At 48.4% G+C, this 21323-nt stretch overlaps 1 protein-coding gene across 1 annotated transcript in view; it reads right to left on the bottom strand.

Moving 5' to 3' along the window:
- Positions 1–21323, bottom strand: part of LOC119445054 (mucin-2) — a 142183-nt gene that overhangs the window by 97479 nt on the left and 23381 nt on the right.

The following is a 21323-nucleotide window of genomic DNA, read 5'->3' as shown; positions in this document are numbered from 1 at the left end:
TAGGATGTAATGCTTGGATTTGTCCGGTTGCATTTTTATTTACTTACTTATGTTTTTTTTTGCCTACCCTTCTTTTTATAATTTCTTTTAAAACGTTTCTCTTCATCCTCCTATCTCTGCCGTCCACTGTCCAGCCACGGAATAGTTCAGATGACCACGCAAACGCAAGACAGTTACGGTGGCCGCGTCCATAGTCCCGTAGTTCTTTTATAGTTCTTCATAGTCCCGTAGCAATATTATGCAAAAATGTGTATTGTGAAGTGGCTCCTGCGCTAGGTAGGCAGATGCTAATGAGTTAGGAAATTATAATCTGCGCGTTCGGTGCGGTTAGTAAGGGTATTACGTACGAAATAAAAGAATGAGTGCGGGCCTTCATTTAGGCGTTCGCCCACCGCTGCTGAAGAAACAGAAAAAAAAAGAAGTTTCACTGGCGATGTGAAAATGTGCGCAAGTTAATAATACTTACACGCTTCTGAGGTTTATACATGTCGGCCTGTTGGATAGTTAAGGAATGTCGCAATGCAGATATGCAAAACTGGTAATACAGAAGCCCTGGATTCACTCTTCAGTGCGCGTTTCGCCGCACTCCTGCACTTTCTGCTACAGGCACTAAACCAAGTACCGGGCCCAATGTCTAACCAATGTGATCGAACGTTGGACCAATGTAACCCAACGTTGGGTAAGCATTGGTGTTTGTAATTTTTCATACTGTTTAAGAACCTAGCGGCTTTCTTCCAAGCGTACCCTAGTGCGACTTACCCCTATATCACCCCATGTGTTCCGTGGCTCCCTCCCTTTTACGATAGATTTCTCACTATACCGTGACTGCCGGAAGGCTGCCGTGTTCTTCGCACCTTTCGGGACACGAATCGTGCGCCATTCACCGGCTGCTCGGACCAGCGGTGACCCGTGATACCGAAAGTGCGGGTGCATTGCCCCCCGCGGGAGGTGAGTGGCGAGGAGGAAACTCATCGAAGCAGGGAGCGAAACCCGCTGAGTACGCTAGTCGCGAACTCCCCAGTGCAAACACAAGAAACAGGACCGGCAGTGCAGGCTGGCTAATGGAAAAAAAAGAAAAGGAAACGGTAGAGTAAACATACAGAGAGAGAGAGAGAGAACTGAGAGCGGAAGACACAGTTCCTTTTCGCAGGTGGAAAAAAGCCTCGCCGCGCGGAGCGATTGGCCGCGGCACTCCTCTCTGTATAGAAGCCCGTGTCAGGTCATGGTATCGACGACGATGATGAGTGCTTCCGGAGGGCAACCGCCGAAAAAGTGCGGCTCGGCCTCCGGCGCGCTGTTTGCACGACAAACCACACCTCTGCCTCTACGCGCTGGTTACGTAAAGAGAGGGCGAGGAACGGTTACGGCGTGGTCGCCGACGTAGACCCTTCTCGCTACTCCGAGCCTTGGCTTGAAGCTCCGCATTGTGTGTCCTTTGGCTTTGGCGGGAAAGGGTTGTGTGTGTACGGCCATCGGCCCCGCCCAACTGTGGCCTGTAAAGTGTACGCCGACCTCTTCTCCACTGGGCTCGAATGAACCTGCGGTGGTGTGGCGAAGAATGGCACGGTGACAGTAGTCTCTCCTTGGAGAGTTGAAACTCTCGGTGAAATGCAAAAGCACGTTTGCCTCAAAAAATGACGCTGCTTCTCGGCTCACAGAAGAGGGGTCTTCCCCACACGAGCTTCCAAATCGTCCACGAAGGGCCAGGAACGATTATGAAAACAGTTCTACGCCTAATCGATTGCCTCCCTTCGAGACATAGACGAGAGAGAGAGAGAAAAAGACGTTTAATAAATTTTAAAAAAATGTACATGTATTAAAAGGTAACCCCAGTGGTTTTACGGTGAGGCGCCTAGATTAGGTTAATTGTTTCGCTCCTTACAAGGTAGATGAGCAAGCCATAGAGTTCATCGACGTTTGGTGAAACAATCATGGCTACGGCGCAAGAGATGTTCATGGGGAGCAACTGCCGGCCATGTACGCCAGGCTATCCCCGACTGATGTAAAACCGTCACCAAATGGTGTTGTTACAAGACAGCAAAAACTTTCATTGTCTGTGTAAAAGCTACGCACGAAAAAGCCCCAGTTCGCCTTCTCGAACGTCTCCTCCTAAAAGCGCTGGAGCAAGTTTCTTTGGTATCTAACAACGAAGTAACGTACGAAAAAAGTCGGAAATAGCCTACGTCATGAGGAGGCAAGAAATGCACGACCCCGTCACGCTGAAAATTAACTTCATCGTCCGAACATCGTTATAGTTAAGCTATTCCCTTACGTAAGCCGGTAGCCGCTCCGCGCAACTCTGCACGCGTGCGTTGTAGCGGACATAAATAAAATAAAACTTGGGTTTCCGCACCCATGTCAGTATTTCGCAAAAGGAACAAGAATGAACGTCCGTCCGAATCCCAGCACTTGACGCATGTTCTAGGAAAAACTTGCCTCCTTATGTCGTCGTGTCTTTGCATCAGGACTCGTCTACGTCACTGTTCACTGTTGCCTTTTGTTTCTTCCTTTATTCTTCTGTATTATTATTTCTATTTCTTCAGGCAATACAGCTGCCGGGAGAAGCACACGCGCGCGCTCGCCACACGCGGCGTTTGCAATGCATCGCATAAACACAGTACTGCACACACGGCGGTCGCTCACGCGCGCGTACGCCAACCACTCGCCATGTAGGAGGATCCAAGCACGAGCGTCGCGGCCGGTGTGATTACAGCCTCGGGCCGAGATTGCAGGTCTGAGCGCGTGTGTCGCTGCTCCCCAATCGAGAGACCAGAGTGGCGGGTGTATACACAGTCCGCCGCCAGCGGCCCACCCACCGCCAAACGACGCTATTACGGAGTAAAACGGCGCTCCGGGAACGAAAGGGCAACGCCGGCAGAGACCGTTGGGGCTCCGGCAGGAAGGAGAGAGGCTCGTTGCAGCCGGTAAAGTCTCAATGCAGTCGGCCACCGTAGGGGACGGCGAAAATCGCGAATCCGGGTAGCCTCTCGGGTCGTTTCCTGGTAGAGTTTCCTAAGGCCCCGCGCACGGTGCATTACGGCGCGACGAAAGACAGAGACGCAAGAGAAGCACTAAGAAGAGCTGAGGGACAGGACAGAAAAGTACTCGAGCCGTTCGCCGTAAATCACGACGGTCACCAGTACCTTCTCTGCCTTGCATGTCGTGCGTAAGCGGGTTTTCTGAGCATTGTCGTTGCTTTCGGAACGGTAAATAACAAGCAATGACGCCAGCGGTAATAGATAGTAAACCTTGCAGCAAGCAACTTGGACAGCGTTGCTCACATTAAAGAAAACTGAAGCTGACGCAATTGCCTCGGAACGTGGCGCCAAGAACGTGCACTGATTAGGAGAACTGGCTACCTCGGACTCAAGTATGCACTGCGCCAGTGAAACTGCTACAAGGCAAAAAAAAAAAAAGTTAAGATTGTACAAAGTGAACAAATTATTCCTAATTGCACGCCGTTCCATTCACGCGCTCTTAATTGCAAGGTTGCCCTGCCATTTTTCCCAGTTCACTGCTTAACCAGGGTAATCACACACACGTGGCTCTTCGTACTCTGTGTTCAAGCGCACTTTCTGTTTAAAGCTCTTTCTCTCTCTCTCTCTCTCTCTGGATAAACGACCTTGAGGAGAGAGGCAATGTCATTCGCGTCAGAGTGCAACACTCTTGCATTCATAGAAGTATTTCTCTGGGCGAGCAGTCTACGACAGCGTTCGGGAGGTCCTCAGTAGCATTTCCTATAACCACGTCGCTTCATCGCGTGTGTCAAGAATTAAGCTAGAAACGTAAATGCGCAGAAACCATTAGATCCTTAATGTCACTAGTCGTACCAACATAGCATTAAACAAATTTCCAACAACCGTTCATCGGGTTTTCAACAAATTGTTCATCAGTTCCCGAAAAGCCGAGCAGCTGTCTTTCCGAAGCGTCGTCCAACGTCAGATGGTTTTGCCAAACATATGTCGATCAGTTTAGGTCGCACACACATGATTCGATGATGACCGCACATAACCTAACCTAACCTGAACTGACCTAAACTGGTCTAACCCGACTTATAGCCTGACCTAATTTAAACTAACCTAGCCTAACCTTTATTTTGAGGAATTTGATGTTTGTTTCGGCACCTACTCAATTTGCTCCGCGATATACCTGGACTATCTCTAAAGACTTGCACAAACTTTAACCGGCAATATATTTTTGTAAACGCTAATAATATTATTAAATATTCTAACAGCGCAGCAGTGGGGTTGCGTCTACCATAAAGGTAAACAGAACGCTCATAGAATATTGCCTACAACTTCTGTACGGAGAACTACATGCAATAAGGATACGGCGACGGCGCATGAATCAACGCATTACACAGCACCAAAATGATGGAGGGTGTTTGCGCTTACGGGGAAGATTAAAAACGGGAAAACGTCAGGTTTGATTTCCTGTTTCGGCGCTTCCGTGCCGCGTGGCTGTTGGAACTGTGTAAGCGTTACGATGCGCCCGGTTGCCTTCTTGGCAAAGAGGAATGGACTTTTTTTTTCTTTTTTCCCGCACCGCGGCCCTGTATGCGAAGAGTCGCGCATCGCACGTATACGGAGCTTATATCGGCGTCTGACGACGGCTTTTGCCCGCTTGTCTCGGCAAATCTCTCTGCCTGGAAGCGTCAAGCGCGGTGACACTTGGTACGTGTCAGCGCCTCGCGAGATTTGTTTGTCGTTTCCTTTTTTTTTTTTTTCTTGCCTAGTTTCTACGAGGATGCTCGCGGCCTCGGCGCACTCGGCTAGAACACATGATCGGTGGTGACGTCGCCGACTGAGCAAAGCGGTAGCAAGGGGCTTCCTTCCTGGCTGGCTGTCACCGACTTGCCAAGTGAGGCTTATTTCTTCTTCTACCGCATCGTTTCGCAGAGGTGTCAAGAACACGACTCGAAAGCAAATACAAATTAAGGAGAAGAAGAAGAAGAAGCGACCGTGATGGGTGAAACAGTCACGAGCCTTTCTCCTCGCTCCTCTCCTTACGTGGGTCTCCGACACTGGAGCTGTACGGACGTATATGAGAGACGAAATGAAAAACGAAAAACGGAACACGGGGATGGGGCGTTCAGATTAATTGAACATTATCCGGCAGCCGTTTCTGCAGGCAAGGAACGATTGCCCGAATGGGCGTACGGGCTCGTAAGCGAGAACTGGTTTTTCTCGGGAATCTTGACACTGAGACGCGCATCCGTCGATTGCTTTAACGATTGGTTTTAAGTGTCCTCCATGCACGCTGCCGTGGTCGAGCGCGTGCTCGCGGGCGGCGCACGTGTCACTTCGACTGTATCGCGCATTTCACACGGCTTGCTGCACCGGCGTTTATCTTTGAAAAGGGGCGTATGTATGGCGCGACTCGTGGGCATTCCAAGAAAGAACGATATATTCCGTGAAATTTAACCGTGTACACGGGTGCCGACAAGGACGCTATGAAAGCTGGTTGCAGATTTATTTCGATCGTGTGATTTGCGTGAACAGCGTTCTTTTCTGTACATCGGCGGATGGTGATACATTCAATTAATACGTTAGCATTAAGAGTATGAAAGCGGGAAAAAAAGTGTATATGTGTGAAGTGTGGGAGGTTGGTCACGTGGTGGAGGTAGAGAGAGGATGGGAGACCTTAGAAGAGCTGAGTGTATGTGCGTAATATATATGTATATGTAGGCGTGACGTAATGCTAACGCATTTGTCTCGCGTTTACCGCTAAATTGTCCCTGATTTTTTTTTTTTTTTGCTTCTTCGGGCTGTATAACGACTTATTGGTCATTTAATACATGGAACTCAGTACACGAATGCTGGTCTGGCACTTCGAATAATTGCTGTAATTTCTTTTTTACTTCTCGGTATCTTTTTTTTCTTTAAATTCTTTGCGCTTCTTGAGATAAACGAAATAATTCGAATAACAAACACACGAAGGTTATTTCGTTTTTTTAAATGCTCATTGGATTACGAAAACATGCGACTTCTTAATTTGTTCACATTAAATCTTCCCGGTGCCCTAATTTCGGTGTTTTGTTGAAATCGACATTTGGTTGATCGATGCAGCATTTTATAAGTGTGATGCGAATCCGTGGGGCTGGTAGGAGTGGTGTGCAAACCGTAGGCTATTGCAGCACAATATGGATTAGATCAGGTAGGGGCAGTCGCACTTTAGGCCTCCTGCTCTTTGATGTCAGTGTGTTGTGACGGAGCTCGCCACCGTCGCATAATGCGGCTTCTTTCTCGACGAATTTGATTTCATTTGCCTACACAATGACTTGCACTTCTCGGGCCCTTATGTTCAGCTTTTGTGGAGCTCCACGTCACGACCAAAGCGTAATGCGAGAAAAGAACGCTTCACGGAGTGATGCCCGGAACGTACGTCTCCCGACGCGTGAGTCTGGCGATGCCGACATGATCACTGAGTCGTACCGCAAATAGGCTAAGTTTATAAAAACGAACAGCGCGTAAAAGGAACATCTAAACTACCGATGCCGAGAAAAATGCATGCGCGAGAAGTATTCGGTGAGTGAATTTTTGCGAGGAAGTAGCTTCTTACTGATTCCTTAACAAAAGGTGAACAATACGGTCAAAAAGCTCAACATAGGAGCGTACACGTCTCTTAGCCAACCACGTATAGGGCAAGACACCTCAGCGTACGAAAGCCGTACATTGTGCAACATCCACGAGTAGAAAAAAAAAACAGAAAGAAAACAAAAGAAAGAATCAATAGAAAGCAGAGCGCGCCACCAGTCCGTCAGTCAGTTCCGCTTAATTCGTCTCCTCGCGTTAAGCTCGGTGCTCTGCTGTCCGTATACAGAGAAGGTCGCGGCGCCCTCATCAATCAGTTTCGGCGGGAAAGAGAAAGACGGAGGAGCGACAGACAGGCGAGCGAAAGAAGAGAACAGAGAGAAGCCTACAGTTCTTCGCGCAACGCGCGGTTGTTTACACGCGAAAGAGAACGATTGTCGCCGCCCCGCACATGAGGCGAAAACGCCTTCCACTCAAATCAAGGAGGGAGGCAGTGCAGGAAACCCGTTTTTCTTTCGCTTCTCCATCCTAATAGGCTCGCCGAGTGTATATAGTACATGCACGCCGCGCAGTGCCGGGAATTAACGTCGTACCGGGAGGCAGCCGGGGCGCTTGGTGATGCAGCGGCGGTTGAATGCGAATGTTTGCCCGCTTGACAAACGACCTGCTACATCGCCCGAGCGCTGCTTCTCTTCTTCTTCCTTCGAAACGCGCGCCTAATGGGAAAATGGCTTGACCGGCCGCCGGCGATAGCGGCGCGGGCTTTCGCAGCGATCGACGTTCGTTAGTTGCCTGCGTGCGTGTGTGCGCGAGCGAGTCGGACGCAATCATCACCCTTTCATCGCCTTTAGAGGATGGCGCTGAAAGCTTCTCGCGACTGCGTTCAGTTGTGGGCCCCACTGGTTACTGGCGGTGCGGTACTATGGCGGAGCAGGGAACAGCAAAAGCACAGTAGATATAAAGGCATGTATTAGATATGTGCGAATGAAACGGTTGCTCGGGTGAAGAAGGGGGTGTGAGAGGGGCCAGGACGTGGCAGTTTAATTCAGCCGCTGCTTCTCCTCCTCTTGCTGCTGCCGTTGTTGCTGCTGCTGCTGTAGCTGCAACAGCAACTCCTTCGGGTGCTTGACCCACGTCCGTTCGTTACGTCATGCTTCTTCGGTTTGCCCTCCTGCTTACTAAGATAAATTAAAGTTCCGGCAGCACGGAGGAAAGTGGGAGGTGCAACACTGACAGGGCGATGATGATGGAAAGGCGGTGCTCGGTCAAAGCGGAACGGAGCGAACGTGTAGAATAGATTAAGGGGCCAGTAAACGCTGTCTTCGTGGTAAGGCACCGAGCGACTCGATGCGTTAAACCCTTTCTGCGCGTAGCGGTCGACGCTCTGGAACAGCGTAGAAGAGTTCACTATTTGGAGTGCAGATAAATTAACACGTTCCCGATTCGCTGAATCTTGTTTAATTATTCAAAACTGTGGGATTTAGTGTGTCAGTGGGATTTGAGAGGTCCCGTAGAGGGGTGCTGAGAAATAATTTTTTGTCACCTGGGGTTCTTGAAAGTGCACGCAAACAAGCGTACACGGGCATTTCGGCATTCCGTTCTCACGGGAAGGCGACCGGTATAACCGAACTCACGAACTCGTGCTTAGTGTCAGAACCCCGTAGCCACTGACCACTGCGGCGGGAAGCTTTTTTCGACACATTCCATCATTGTCTTTTCTTGGTCGTCTACTGTGTATGTCTTTTGTACCTCTGTTTACGGCAAATTTAGATATTTTCAAGAATTGTTCAATAAAAACAAATAGATACTAAGTTGAACGCCAGAGGTACCAGGGCAGATCAGCTGGCAGGTGAAGTCATCCCTGCAGGGGGCCTGAGGTTTTCTATGCATTTTCTTGTATATAAGTAATCGTACGTTTGATCTCTTGATGACTTGTCAAACCGGGTCATTGTTAATATGCTTTCATACATGGATTTCACCCACCGGTTTGGCGTTCAGCTGCTTAGCACTATAGGGTGCGGGATCGACTCCCGACCGCACCAGCCGCATTTCGATGTGGGCGAAATGCGAAAATGATCGTGCCCTACTGTGCTTTGGGTGCACCTTAAGGATACCCTGCAACAGAATTATTCATAGCCTTCCTGTTGCTTTGCGATGTTAAATACTTTTGTTTCTGGTTAACCTCCCTGCCTTTTCTTTGTTTCTCTCTCTGTCTCTAAATCCCGTAACCTAATATTTGAAATCGTGATTGATTGGAAGACCGAATGGTTCCCTATTATTATTTATTTATGCCTGGCTGGACTACGCCATTACAGAAAATATTTTGGTTATTTCCTACTGTGCACCTCCTACTACGTTTCTGACTCTAGGTAGTCGAAATATTACGTAGTATCCTCAACCTGAGTTATCGCCTCTGGCGTATAGAACAGAGAGACTTATAATAGTCTTGCGTAGATTCATAAACACTGTAAAATGAGGGACGACAATTGCTTTCTCATATATTGCCCGCTCCAAGCCGGCTTCCGTATTCCTTGCTCGAGAAATACCGATGACCTATATAACAGTCAAGCTGGCAGAGAATGAAGAAAATTGTCCGACATCGAGCCTTATAAATATTTCGAGGCCGACCGAGCTCTCGGCCCTTTGTCACGTCTTTCTCGTCTTCAGACCCACGACCGAAGGGCTTTGCCCGCTTTTCCGTCGAGGCATGCAGAGGTGCCGCGGCGGAATAGAACCGCTTAACCCTCGAAGGTTAATGGTTAGGAAGGGCGCGGCGCGCCGCTTGGTCAGGAACGACATTGCATAATTGACGAGGCCTTAATGCGTTTCCTTCTAGGGCACCACTGTAGTCGTCGGGGCGGCTATATGCGGGTCATCGCTGCGCCTTCGGGTGTTACGCTGTGGTGAATGTGTCGCAGCCTGTTATAGCCGCCACATTTAGGTACCCGAAAGATGAAGCGGGCATATTCACGCGCTGCGGAAGCTTCCCGGAAAACTGCCAGTGGACGTTCTTTCTCCAGTTGTAACGTTGCCACTTGCCAGCTATCACGTGGGACAGGATGCAAAGCGTTGTAATTCAATATCCACCATGCATCGTTTCAATATGAATGATGCAAAATTAAAACGTGTCTCATTAAAATTTGATGAACAATTGTTTAACGACTAACATCAACAATTAACATCATCAACAAAGCTCTGTACTACTGAGCAAGTTCAAGCAGCTTGAACTTGCTCACTGTATTCGAGGGCCACGGAGCTGTAATACAATTTTTGTCAACTGCGGGACTGAACTCACGTCGCTGGTGCACATACTCTGTGCGTGATGCAATATGTTACGGTGTGATTGTCTCTTTTCTTCCTATTTTTTTCACCCGTCCTTTTTCAAGGAGTTAGACACAGTGTCCCCTTCAGAAGACAATTGCTAGGCTGGTTCTTTTTATGTCTCCCCGTGTGTGGTGTTTGTACACGTTAACATGATTAATAATAATTGCAAACCATCTGCAGTTGTTTCTACGCGTTATCACAACTCGTGTTGCTCCCGCAGCGCCGTCACCTTTTCAAACAACACATCCATTCTGTTTAACTCGATCCGAGAGGGGGGACCCTTCGAGACCTCGCTATACTACACGCTTCGCTTTCTGCAATGTGTACAGTTTGCATTCGATACACAGCTCATCGACACCGTTCCGGTTTTCGTCCTTGCTTTCCTGCTTAGTTCAAATTCAGTGGAGTGGACCTCTGTGGCGGAACAAATGACTAAACGTAATCCAGCGGAGCAGCAATGTGGGCTTGTTGGTGTTACATCACAGATAACTAATTGTAGCGCTAAAAGACACATACAGAACAAGGGAGACCCACAACACGCAATGAAGTGCTGCTGTATCTGTGCCTTTTAGCGCTACAACTAGTAAGACCAGAGCTTGCGTACCCCTCTAACATTTGTCTGTACTTGTTCGTGCATGTCTTCGCGCGCATCGGTGCGCCTATATGTGTGCGTGTGTTCACATGGCACATACACGTGTATGCGTGTGAGTGAATTTGTCGTACTCTCAGATAGGCGTAACTCATGCTCCCACGACGATAAAACCCCTGCGATAACCTCCCCACGATAATGGATATGAAAGCTGCCCACTGGCTCGCTGTTCTCGCCCAGCCGAGTCAGTGGGCGGGTTGTGCCGTGATGCCCGGCGAACATTCTCGCGAGAAGTGAAGCATGCACACCCGTTCCGCTCGCCGTAATTAGTGGAACCAATTAGGCAGCCTCCAAGCAGAAAGAGAGCTCTTACCGCAAGAGCCTTTGCTCTCGTCGGCTTAGCACAAAGGCGGCGCCAAGGGTCGCTCCAAGTTCGCCCCCGGGTCACTCTCGAACACATTCTTTTTTTTTTTCTCTTTAAGTCGTTGTTGGCCTTTCATACGCGCTCACTTTAGGATCGCCGCACCCTTCACTGGGCCATTCCCCTTGCGCAGCTGCCGCAAGCCTTCTCTGTGATGGAGCATCGTCTGACCGCGCTAATTGGAATCCTAATTTCGTTTCCAGCCCCTCGCCCATATATATATATATGTACGCGAAGCGATCCCACCTCCTCCCGGATGAGCCAACGTATATATAGTCCCGATCAGGGCGATCACCGGGTCTAATTACTCGACAAGGAGGAGTCTGGGAAAGGTATAGGCAGTCGACAAAGCGTTCCAGCGTACAACGCTTACGTATACAGGCGGGCGTTAGTGTGGAGTGGGTGTCCACAGCGTCGGGTTCACGAGCGGAGCTCGAGTTCTTGGAAAGAGTAGAGAAGATATACGCGAGGCGTTTATGCAAATTCTTGGACTCGTTTCCCAGCGAATTATATGTTTCGCTACAGTGAGTCGCGAAAAAGGGTGGGCGCAGCAAGTAACGAAAAAAAAAAAGAAGGGGGAGGGGGGGGGGGCGTAACTATATCAACTACCCATGAGACAAGGAGGTGCTTGCCGCTTATTTGTGCGCCAACATCTTCTTCTTCTATCAGGTGAATGAACAAAACAAAATAAAGCAAAAAAAAAATGGGGGCAGGAGGTCTTTGGGAGCGTCTTTAGCGAAAGGCTCGTGACAATGTCCAGATTGAATGAAGAAGGGGGCAACTTCAAGAAATAGTCATCGATGTTGGGGATCGCGAAGATTCCCGAGTGCGCTGCAAAAAAAGGAGGTCTCCGCTTTGCCGCTGCGTGGCATCAAAGTATTTTTTGTTTCTCGCTTTGTCTGTTGCGGGCTTCTTTCATTCCGACTACGAAAAACACAATTAAATTCAGACTGACATACATCACAACATCAACGGCGGCACAACTTGCTGCCTTCGTGCTGCTGTACAATACCTCCTGCAAGAGACACCTCAGAAATGGGTCATCTTTTGCGATTCTAAGGGAGCATTTCAGAGTCGGCATTTTGCCATTTATGACAGCTACTCATGAGCAGCTGTCATATGAGATAAGAGAAGACCGCCATCAAGCTATCCCTAAAGGGCATGAAATTATATTTTAGTGGCTACCTGGACATACCAGCATTGCTGGTAATGACCTTGCCGACGAAGCCGCCAGATCTGCCCATCTGGAAGGCCGACCCGTTCCAATTCCCTTATTCAGGACCGACGCTGCAAGAAAGCTTTATATCGTGGCTAAAGCCATGGCACACAAATATTGGTCTTCTCCCAACCTCCCGAAGTGTCATCTTCGCACACTTGACCCATCCTTAAAGCTACAAGTGCCATCAAAAGTTTCCCGCTCTGAGGCGACAGTATTGTGCCGCCTCTGGCTCGAGGTGGCTTTTACAAAGCCTACTCGTTCCGCATTGGAATGGGGGATACGCCCATGTGCGACTCTTGTGGAACCTGAGAAACGATTGGAAACGTCTTATGTCTCTGTAAACAGTATGACGTCGAGCGTGAAGCTCTCCGGACAGCATTGAACCGGCTGGATTCTAGACCATTTTCCGAAATGAGTATCCCTGGACCAAGGCCGTACGCGTCGATGGCACAGAAAGCGACGAAAGCACTGTTGTAGTACCTGAAGTCGACAGGTCTTGGCGACTGTGTGTAAACTTGGTGCGAACCTTCAAATGTGCGCGCAACTGTGCTCTCTCTCTATCTCCTCTCTCCCTCTTTTGATCCCTATGCTCCTTTCCCCCATTGCAGGGTAGCAAACCGCACGCGCGTCTGGTTAACCTCCCTGCCTTTCCTCTCTTCTCTCTTTCTCTCTCTCTCACTCTGCCCCGTTCCTGCCTTGAAAAGTTAAACAGAAATAAATTTGCAGGGGAGCGATAGTTGCGGCACCCTTGCACCGCTCTCAATAAAAATAATAATCAAACCAAAGGAACACAAGGGCAAAAAATTAAAATTGCTTAACGTACGTTGACACTAATCCCAAAAATTCCAAAGCCGCCCTAACCAAGCGGGGCTTAGCGCGCTACCAGTAACTAGTCTCTATTTCCAGTTCGGCACTTTTCTTGGAAAACCGCCAGGCCGGTGATGGAAAGCATTTTTGCAGTCTCGCCATGCAAGGAGCACGTAGCGCATATATCTACATATAGTGCTACTCAACCCATAGGCTTGATTTCGCACTGCCGACATTCTGGTCGCGTTCTTGCCATCTGAATTTATTTTGCATGCTTTTTTATTCAGATTTTTTGTTCTTTAACTCAAGTATTCATCATTCGGGTTAAAATTCTGCTCGCATGGCGATCTAAGCAAAGTAGGCAATTATTTTAAATAGCACGTGGCCTCGAGTAGCAGCAAGTGTTCTGTTTCACATTTCTCGTGCCTCTTGCCAGGGAAGAACCGCGCAGTTTTCGTCTGATGCAAGGAATCGAACTGTTTGCATTGCACTGTCCTGCTTATCTTTTGTTCTTGTTCTCTTGTTCGGAGTACAATGTGCAAGTCTAATTCTGACCTCAATGATCGCGTCCTGAGCTCTCCCTGGGCACTATGAGAAATGTTCCTATATTATGTCACCGGCCAGTTTATTTTTTTTTTGTAATATGAATTATGAAATACTGGGCAAAAATTTACAAACCTCATTCGCAAAATTAAGTTATGTCATGAATGCAGTGCTTAATCCGGTATGGGCACGATCAACTTTGCGAAATACTGTGTCAGCCAAACTATATGCCGAAATTCCGGCATAAAACTTAATTCCGAAAAATCTATCTCGCGAACAAGGTATCGTTTAGAGCACTTGGGAAATTTCAAAGGCAGTCGATTATTCGAAGCTCCTTACGTTGCACATTCTGCGAGAAAGTGAAGCACGCTCACTCTTCACTCACTCTTTGCTTCGAGTGGAGGCAATCAATATCCGGTCTACATCTATTACTAGCGACATTCCATGCCCAAGAAGAAAAAAATGCCGGCAGGCGTTGGGTGAAGCTCAAGCGCTAATTGCTTCGCGGACGGGGTCTCTGGGGCCTCACCGGTATAGGCTATACCGGGTCTAGTGGTCCGATATTTCATCCCGTGATCTATATAGGGGCGTCCTAATTTCATCTCTTCTCCATTTTGTCTCTCGTCTTCAAGGCGTTGATTGGACAGCCCACAACCGCCAGCCTCTTTCATCATCCCCGCTTGATAAGACAGAGTTTCTCACGCACAGATCGCATAGCTAGGAGACGGTCGTATACCATTTGATGCACCCCGGCAAAATCCATCACACCGTTCGTTACTACGGGGAGAAAACGGTAATTTAGTTTCTTCACAAGGGGGGGCGGCGGCTGGCTCTGATCATGAGTCGACAGAAGTGAGCAAACGTATATGTGTATAGACGTATAGGCATATAGGTAAGCGCCTGGATCAGCCATTCATCATTGGGCAGTCATGATGAGCTTTCGATACAGTAGGCATGCCTCATAGTATATAACGTTGCGCACTAGCGGCACTGGCCCTAGCAGTTAACGCCTGCGCATGCGCAAACGTTCATGAAGAAAGGCGGCGATAGCGATGGAACCGATAACTCGACGAAGAACGACGGGGTGCGTATTAAGAGAGGAAAAAAAAAAGCGATGAGGTGACATCGTAGGGAAACGAAATGAAGCAAATGGAATGCCTAAGAAAGGATCCACGTTTTGCCATTGGTAGCTATACATCTTTGGCATTTCAACCACCTCACCCTATTTTTTTTTTAATTTCGTGCGGCCCGTTTTCCACTGCCGGTCTGTCGTGATACACAAACAGAGCAACAGGGAAAAAAAGTGCACGTAAAGATATAAGGATGAGCGCCAATAAGAAGTGTAGAAAACGTTGCTTATAGCAGTCTATGGTCTATGTTAACTCACCCCGTATGACTATACGACTTTCAGACTAGATTTCTCGACGTCCTGGGATGGCCAAGCTAAGACAGAGCACCACAAGTCTACTCATCAGGATGTAGGTATACGTGTCGGCAGAGCCATTTACTCTAAGGCACTTCCTTCTGATAAATGGAGGAGAGTGAATTCAATTACCCTGATGGCAGCACTCTTTGACATGGGCGCTTAGCAAAATGTGGACCTTGAGGCAAGTCTCATCCACCTGAGGAAAATAAGCAGAAGTGGCTCATAGACTGAAGTCTGCATGCCGAGGGTTTTCGCAGCGAGCGACACCATTTCGATAATTTTTTCCCTCATTTATACTTATTTATGATCGATCTTCCGACCATTTTTTTCCTCAGTCAGCTTACAAAAACATTCACCGTACGTTACACTAACTACGGTGACTGTCTTTCTAAGTTTAGTGAGAAAAAAAAAAAAGGCGGTCGGTAGATCAATCATAAATGAATATAAATGAGGAAAAATGATCGACATGGTGTCACTCACAGCAAAGACCTTCGGTATGCAGACTTCAGTAGGGAGAGAGAGATAATTTTGTCTTTTACTGAGGAGAAATCGCTGCACGTCGCTTTTGCGCACGGCGGACTATTCTGAGCGCGATCAACAAGCTATTGAAGCAATCGTCGGCGCAAGCCGTCTTCGCGTTTTCTTTAAGGTCAAAGGCACGTGATTTGTCAGTGTAACATAAACGGCAACACTGACCACACCGATCACGGGATTCTCAGCGGGAGGTATTGCTATATAGCTTTCATTGCAACCGGAAGTCTCTCAGGCGCATATCGATAACAGGAAAGTTGGCGAAACATGTTGCGATTCTCCTGAGCGATAAGAAAAAGTAATGGCGTCCTACAGAGGGATGCGAAACGAAAGAAAACTTTCTTTTCGCCCCCAAACAAGATTCGACCGCGAACAGATCAGCGAAAAACCACCCAATTAACGCCGGCGGATCGCACTGCTACACTCTCGTTCACACGCAGACACCACATAAATGTTGAGGCTCCAGTATACGGATGCGAAACGAGAGCACCACCATCATCTCTGCGACAATTGAACCGAAAGAGTGCTCATGCACCGCCGTCATGCACTCACCTTCTGTGCGCGGTCGTACTCCACACGGGACGCTCACATCCAAGCCCGAACCGGTGGTGAGCACGAGGAATGCCAGACATCCGGGGTGAGCGGCGCGCCGGTATACGAATCGCCGATGAATACCCCGGGCGCCCAACGAACGCCGCCCTCCGGCAGCGCTTTCGACTTCAGCGCGCCTCGCGCCGTCGTCTACTTCCCGCCGAGCGGAAGAAGAAGCAGCCTGCAGGTTATACAAACTAACACGTTCGCCGCCGCCGCCGTCCTCCTCGTCAAGTCTATCGGTCTTTCGCCGATCTATCGAGAACTGCTCGATACGCACACACACAAGACACCGGCGGCCTGCCCTCCCAGTTGCTGCCTTCTTTTCACCCCGGAGGGGTTACGACGATGACGACTACGACGCGCCAAGCCGCCGCGATGACATATCGCCCTGCCCTCGCGGTCGCGTGCCTCGACTGTTCCCGAATGCCCTCCTGGCGACGTCGTCTTCGAGGCTGCGGTGGTTGTAGCTCGACGCCTCCCCTTCCCTCTCCCGCTCGGCGCAGCGGTCTAGACTGTACTGTACAGCCTGCCTAGCAGGACGATCGCGTATACAGCAACCAGTAGCTCGCACGCTGGCGGCAGCGCGCGCGACCGGTGGCAGCTCTATAGCAGGCAGCTCCTGACGGTGGCACGCGACGACGAATTGGGGAATGTGGTTTGACGATTCCGAAGCGGTTCTCTCTCTCTCCCTCCCTCCCTCCTTCTCACTCACTCCTTCCCACATCTCGTACGTCTTTCTTTGCATCTTCTCTTTCTGTGCACCGCTGGCTTCGCGAGCATCTCCCAACTCTTTCCCGCCCTCGCCGACTCTGTACTCCCGGTGCTCTCTTCCACGTTCGTCTCGCCTCCTCTTCGCTCGTGATCTTTATTTATATCTTGCTTTCCCCGCTTTTGTGCTCTTTTCCTCTTTCCTCTCACATTTTTTTTTTTCACCCTATACGCCGACAAGCGTCGACGACGTCGTCGCCGTCGCGAATACCCCACTACTTCACTTTAGCCGGTTGCCCAGAGCTACCGATGCCGTCGTGGCTTCTTACGTGCCTTCATCTCACAGCACCGGTGGTTGGTATGGTGCAGTGCGCGTCGTCCGCGCTGCTATGCATAATTTCGGGGTGCCACTCTACGCCCCCCCCCCCCCCCCCACCCCACTTCGCCGTTCTCCTCTCTCAGTCCTTTTCGGTGGTGCCCTCCCGTCGCGTGGCACGTAGGAACGCAAGGCACACTTCCGCCGTGCTTCTGCCAGCAGCGCCTTGTGATGCCTTGAAGGAGCACCGTGGAGGAGGAGCGGGATCTTAGGAAAATGCGGTGGCTGCTCCGACTCAAGACGGCCACCGAACGCTTTTATTTATTCAGCGGGGAACGCGCCTTAATGGAGAACGTTGTAAGCCTTTCCTTCCCTCTCCCCCGTCTTCTCCCCCTTCGGGTCTATGTCATTCCTGCATGCGCCCGGCTCGTGCCCCTCGGCGCTCAGTATGCGCGCGTCGCGTATATATATATGCGGATGTCTGCTTTACACTTTGCTTCGGTTAGCGAGGTCCCGCTAACTGCCTGCCTGAGTGGCGGTGACCCGTAATTTTCCTGGGCGTCGGGACATCGCGGTTTCCAGCGTTTTCTTTTTTTTTCTTTCGTATTAACGACGAAAAGAAAGAAGCAGCACAGATGTGGGGAGCGACTTACAGTCAATGTCCCGACGTATAGGACGAACCGTTGGCTGTGTGTGGGGGGGGGGGGGGGGGGGTGGGGGGGGAGGAGCTGGCAAGGTGTATAGGAAACATGATTGTACGGCTTCTATACTTGTATAATGACGTAAAATGCAACGGTGCATTCTCAGTATGCCCAGCACGTAGTACAATGTTAGAGAGAGGGAGAGAGATATAGAGAATGGGAAAAGCGATGATATTGTGTGACGAAAGCAACCGGTGGGGAGATTTCTGACTTAGTGCTACCAAATGGTGAGAATCGAAGGTTGCAAATCTTGAGCTTGCCACCTGCCGACTCATTTTGTTAAATCGAACAGTGACTGTTATTTGTAAGCAAGCGCTCTGGGGGATATGAATCGTTAGGCGGTTAAAGATATCAGTGTTTTTAACGACTCAACAGAGTAACACGTCGCAAAAGAACTAAAGCGGTGGTAAAGTGACCAGGAAATTGCTGCTGAAGTTCTATTGAGAATTCTTTGTAGCGTGCTGGAACTTTTACCCCGGCGGAGGAAAAGGTGGTACGACAACGCGTGGATAATTGCATTGCTTACAAGTCCAACAAGAAGAAGAAATCGCAAGAGGGCCCGGCAACAAGTGCTAATAGCGCCGCTTGAAAGGATGTCTAAAACACTCATCGTATTCGGAAAGAACTTCGTACGCTAGAGCTCTAAGTAAGGCTAAGACGAACGCGTTATTATCGAAGTTGGTCGGCCAGGACCCAAATGCTTTTTTTTTCCTCTCTCTTTCTTTCTTTGTCGTCTTTCTTTTTTTATTTTTTTCTTCCGAATAGCAAAAGACGTTGTGTGTTCAGCGCCAGATGGGAGATTTCGTGTTTTGCTAATATACATGAAGCCAAAATCGTCCATCACGCGAATAAAACGTGGTCATATTGCCCCAAATCAACCTTAATATGCATGACCATTCTAGGAAGTAAAAGATCGCTGATTCATCTCGGCCAGTGGGAAGCCGCATACGTCGAACCCAACTACAACTGAGTAGCGATGACCGACAATAAAATAATCTGAAAGGAATATGACTTCTGCCCACCGCTACCAGCTTTAATTTCACGTTATGCCACTCGAAGCGTTTTAACAGCCTGGAGTTTCTTTCTTATTACCTTCGTTGGGGCTAGCAGCCCCGGTTTATTTCGTGTTCTTTGTTTTCTCTAAGTTGGGAAGTCTTATTGCTCTGGCAGCGTGACTGTGTTGAGCAAACGTCCTGCAATTTCATGTTTTCACAGTGCCTTGAGATTTTATTGATCTAAAGTGTTTTTTGCAGTCTTATGTTTTTTTTTTCCAGCGATGGGTTTCATCCTGACTGCTGCAGGCTTTCGTCGAGCTCTACCTCATTGAGTACTTTTCCAGCAGCCCTAGCAGACCTTGTGTAAGCCACCCTATCCTCTTTCTTTCCTATTCTCTAACTTTTGCGACTCTTCAGAGCCTTCCCATCCTTTAACCTTCTAATGCTCTACCCTTTGAAGCAGGCGTTCATTGCGTCCTTTCCTCAGGTCCCTGCTATCTCTGTCCATTTCATGTTTTCGCCATCCCAAAAGAGATTAATTATGTCAATCACCAACATTTATGCAATGACGTAGAAGGCTTTAACCGGCTTGACTTCGCTTGGCGATGCTTTTGGCATATTGGGTTCCTTATAGCAGACAGTGCTGAATGTGCTCACTTTAGTGCGTGTGCAATTTTATGCGGCTTACTTTCCTGGAATTACACAACCTACTTGATACCTGAACTATTCTATTGGTGGTGTTTTTTGTCGTGTGCCCAATCACTGTATTGTAGCTGGTTCCTTTCTTTATATGTTCAATTGACTGTTGACGCACGTTTCCAAACGCTGATTTATTATCGAAATGCTGTCATATTACTTCACGTTATCATCTTCTAATAATCGTAACTATTTAGTATTTGTGGACAAGCCGGTGACCGTATGCCAGCACTACCTCCAATGACGTCCCGATAAAGCAATAAATCAACCAATCCAAACGTTTTTGACCTCCGTAAAGCAGCGGCATCAGTCTGCGTCTGCTGTGTCTGCAAAACGCTAAGTGACGACAATTTTCAGCAGACGCGGCCATTCGCGTCAACGCAAAGTTTCATAGTGGAAGCCTCACTGGCTCCTGCATACCTCTAGTTCAAGTGTTTTATGAACACGAGAACAAAAAAAGAAAAAAAAAAGCTAAGGAATATTTTTATATGAGTGAAGAAAAATAAAAAAAAAGGAACGAACCATCGCCCGACCCCCGTATGTCGGCTGGTGGCAATGAGACGCCGTGTCGCATTAGATTACTGCCTCTTTCACCCCCATCTCGTCTCCGTTTTTATTATTTTTGTTTCTAACGCCGTCCTCAACCTCTAGACACTCTTAATGTGACATATTCGCCGTCGCCGACCGTCTGTCTTGGTCCTCCTTGCATTTGGGGATCCGCACCTTCAACATCAGCCATAACCCAGACCAGAGAAAAAAACAAAACAACCCAAAACAACAAACAAAGAGCACGTAAAGGTTATATGTACGAGAGACGACTGGAATGGCACGCAAAATATCCTAGACGCGCAGACTGCATATATACAGGGGGTCCCGGTCCCTGCAAGCCGGTTATTCCAATTCGTATGACATTGCGAATAAAACACCGTTAAACCGAGTTATTCAGGCTGCGCTGTAAAAAGCCCCCGGCACACGCTGAAAACACGAACTGAGGCCGTTAAGCACTTCCGGTCGTTCCGCTTTCGTTTCTTGTTACGCTTTTTCTTTTTGTTATTATTATACTGGGTTTCCTCTTGAATATGGGCGCAAGCTCAGGTATAGGATCCGCACGCTATACATTGTAGCTCTCCTTCTGTTAACCGAGGCGTGTGCTGTGTGTGGCATTCGTGATGCACGGCACGTTCCATGACTGACTCCATGCACAAGGCCTGCCGTAGTGTCTTTAATAAACGGATATATGTATTTCTGCACCTATTTATTCGGGCTCTCGCGTTTCATGCTTAAATCAACTTCTCTTCCATTTCGCAAAATGCATGTGCATGTGCGTCTGTGTCCGCATAATAGATGTATGTAAGTTACTTCGAATACAAGACCAATGTCACCAAAGAGTCTTAAAAGTGTGTTCAATACCAGCAGCGTCTTTATCCAGCGCTTAGCTTTAAAGCGATCTCTAACAAAGCATCGTTACTATGCAGAAGTGTCGTGTATTGACTGATGGGCTTGATCGTAATAGTTGCGTGGTTGGTAACTCGCTGAGGAAATACTACAACGTATGATGACATATAGGCAGGCCAGCAGTGATTGGGCTGTCTGTTTTGCGGAGTTGGCATAATGCTGTAATGCTGATAGCATTACATTTTTACAATTTTTACATTACAATTTTTATTAATTGAATATTGTCCACATCATACTTGCAAAATCCTTAGGAATTTACCTTGGTTTGTCTCTTCTCTTATATTTAATAAAGCGCCTCGCTTGCTCAAACGAGAAAAGATGCATATATATCCGAGTTGCCACAGGCTTATATAAACCGAAAAAAGAAGAAAAAAAGGGGGAGAAATAGTTCTGCACGCAGATCATTTCTTGTGTTAAGTTCATGTGCAGATACATATTTTATGCAAAAGCTGCACGGCGATGCCC

Source organism: Dermacentor silvarum, chromosome 3 (assembly GCF_013339745.2).
Source record: "Dermacentor silvarum isolate Dsil-2018 chromosome 3, BIME_Dsil_1.4, whole genome shotgun sequence".
Taxonomy (NCBI): Eukaryota; Metazoa; Arthropoda; class Arachnida; order Ixodida; family Ixodidae; genus Dermacentor; species Dermacentor silvarum.
The sequence above is the reverse complement of the archived record's forward strand: the minus strand, read 5'-3'. Positions and strand labels throughout refer to the sequence as shown.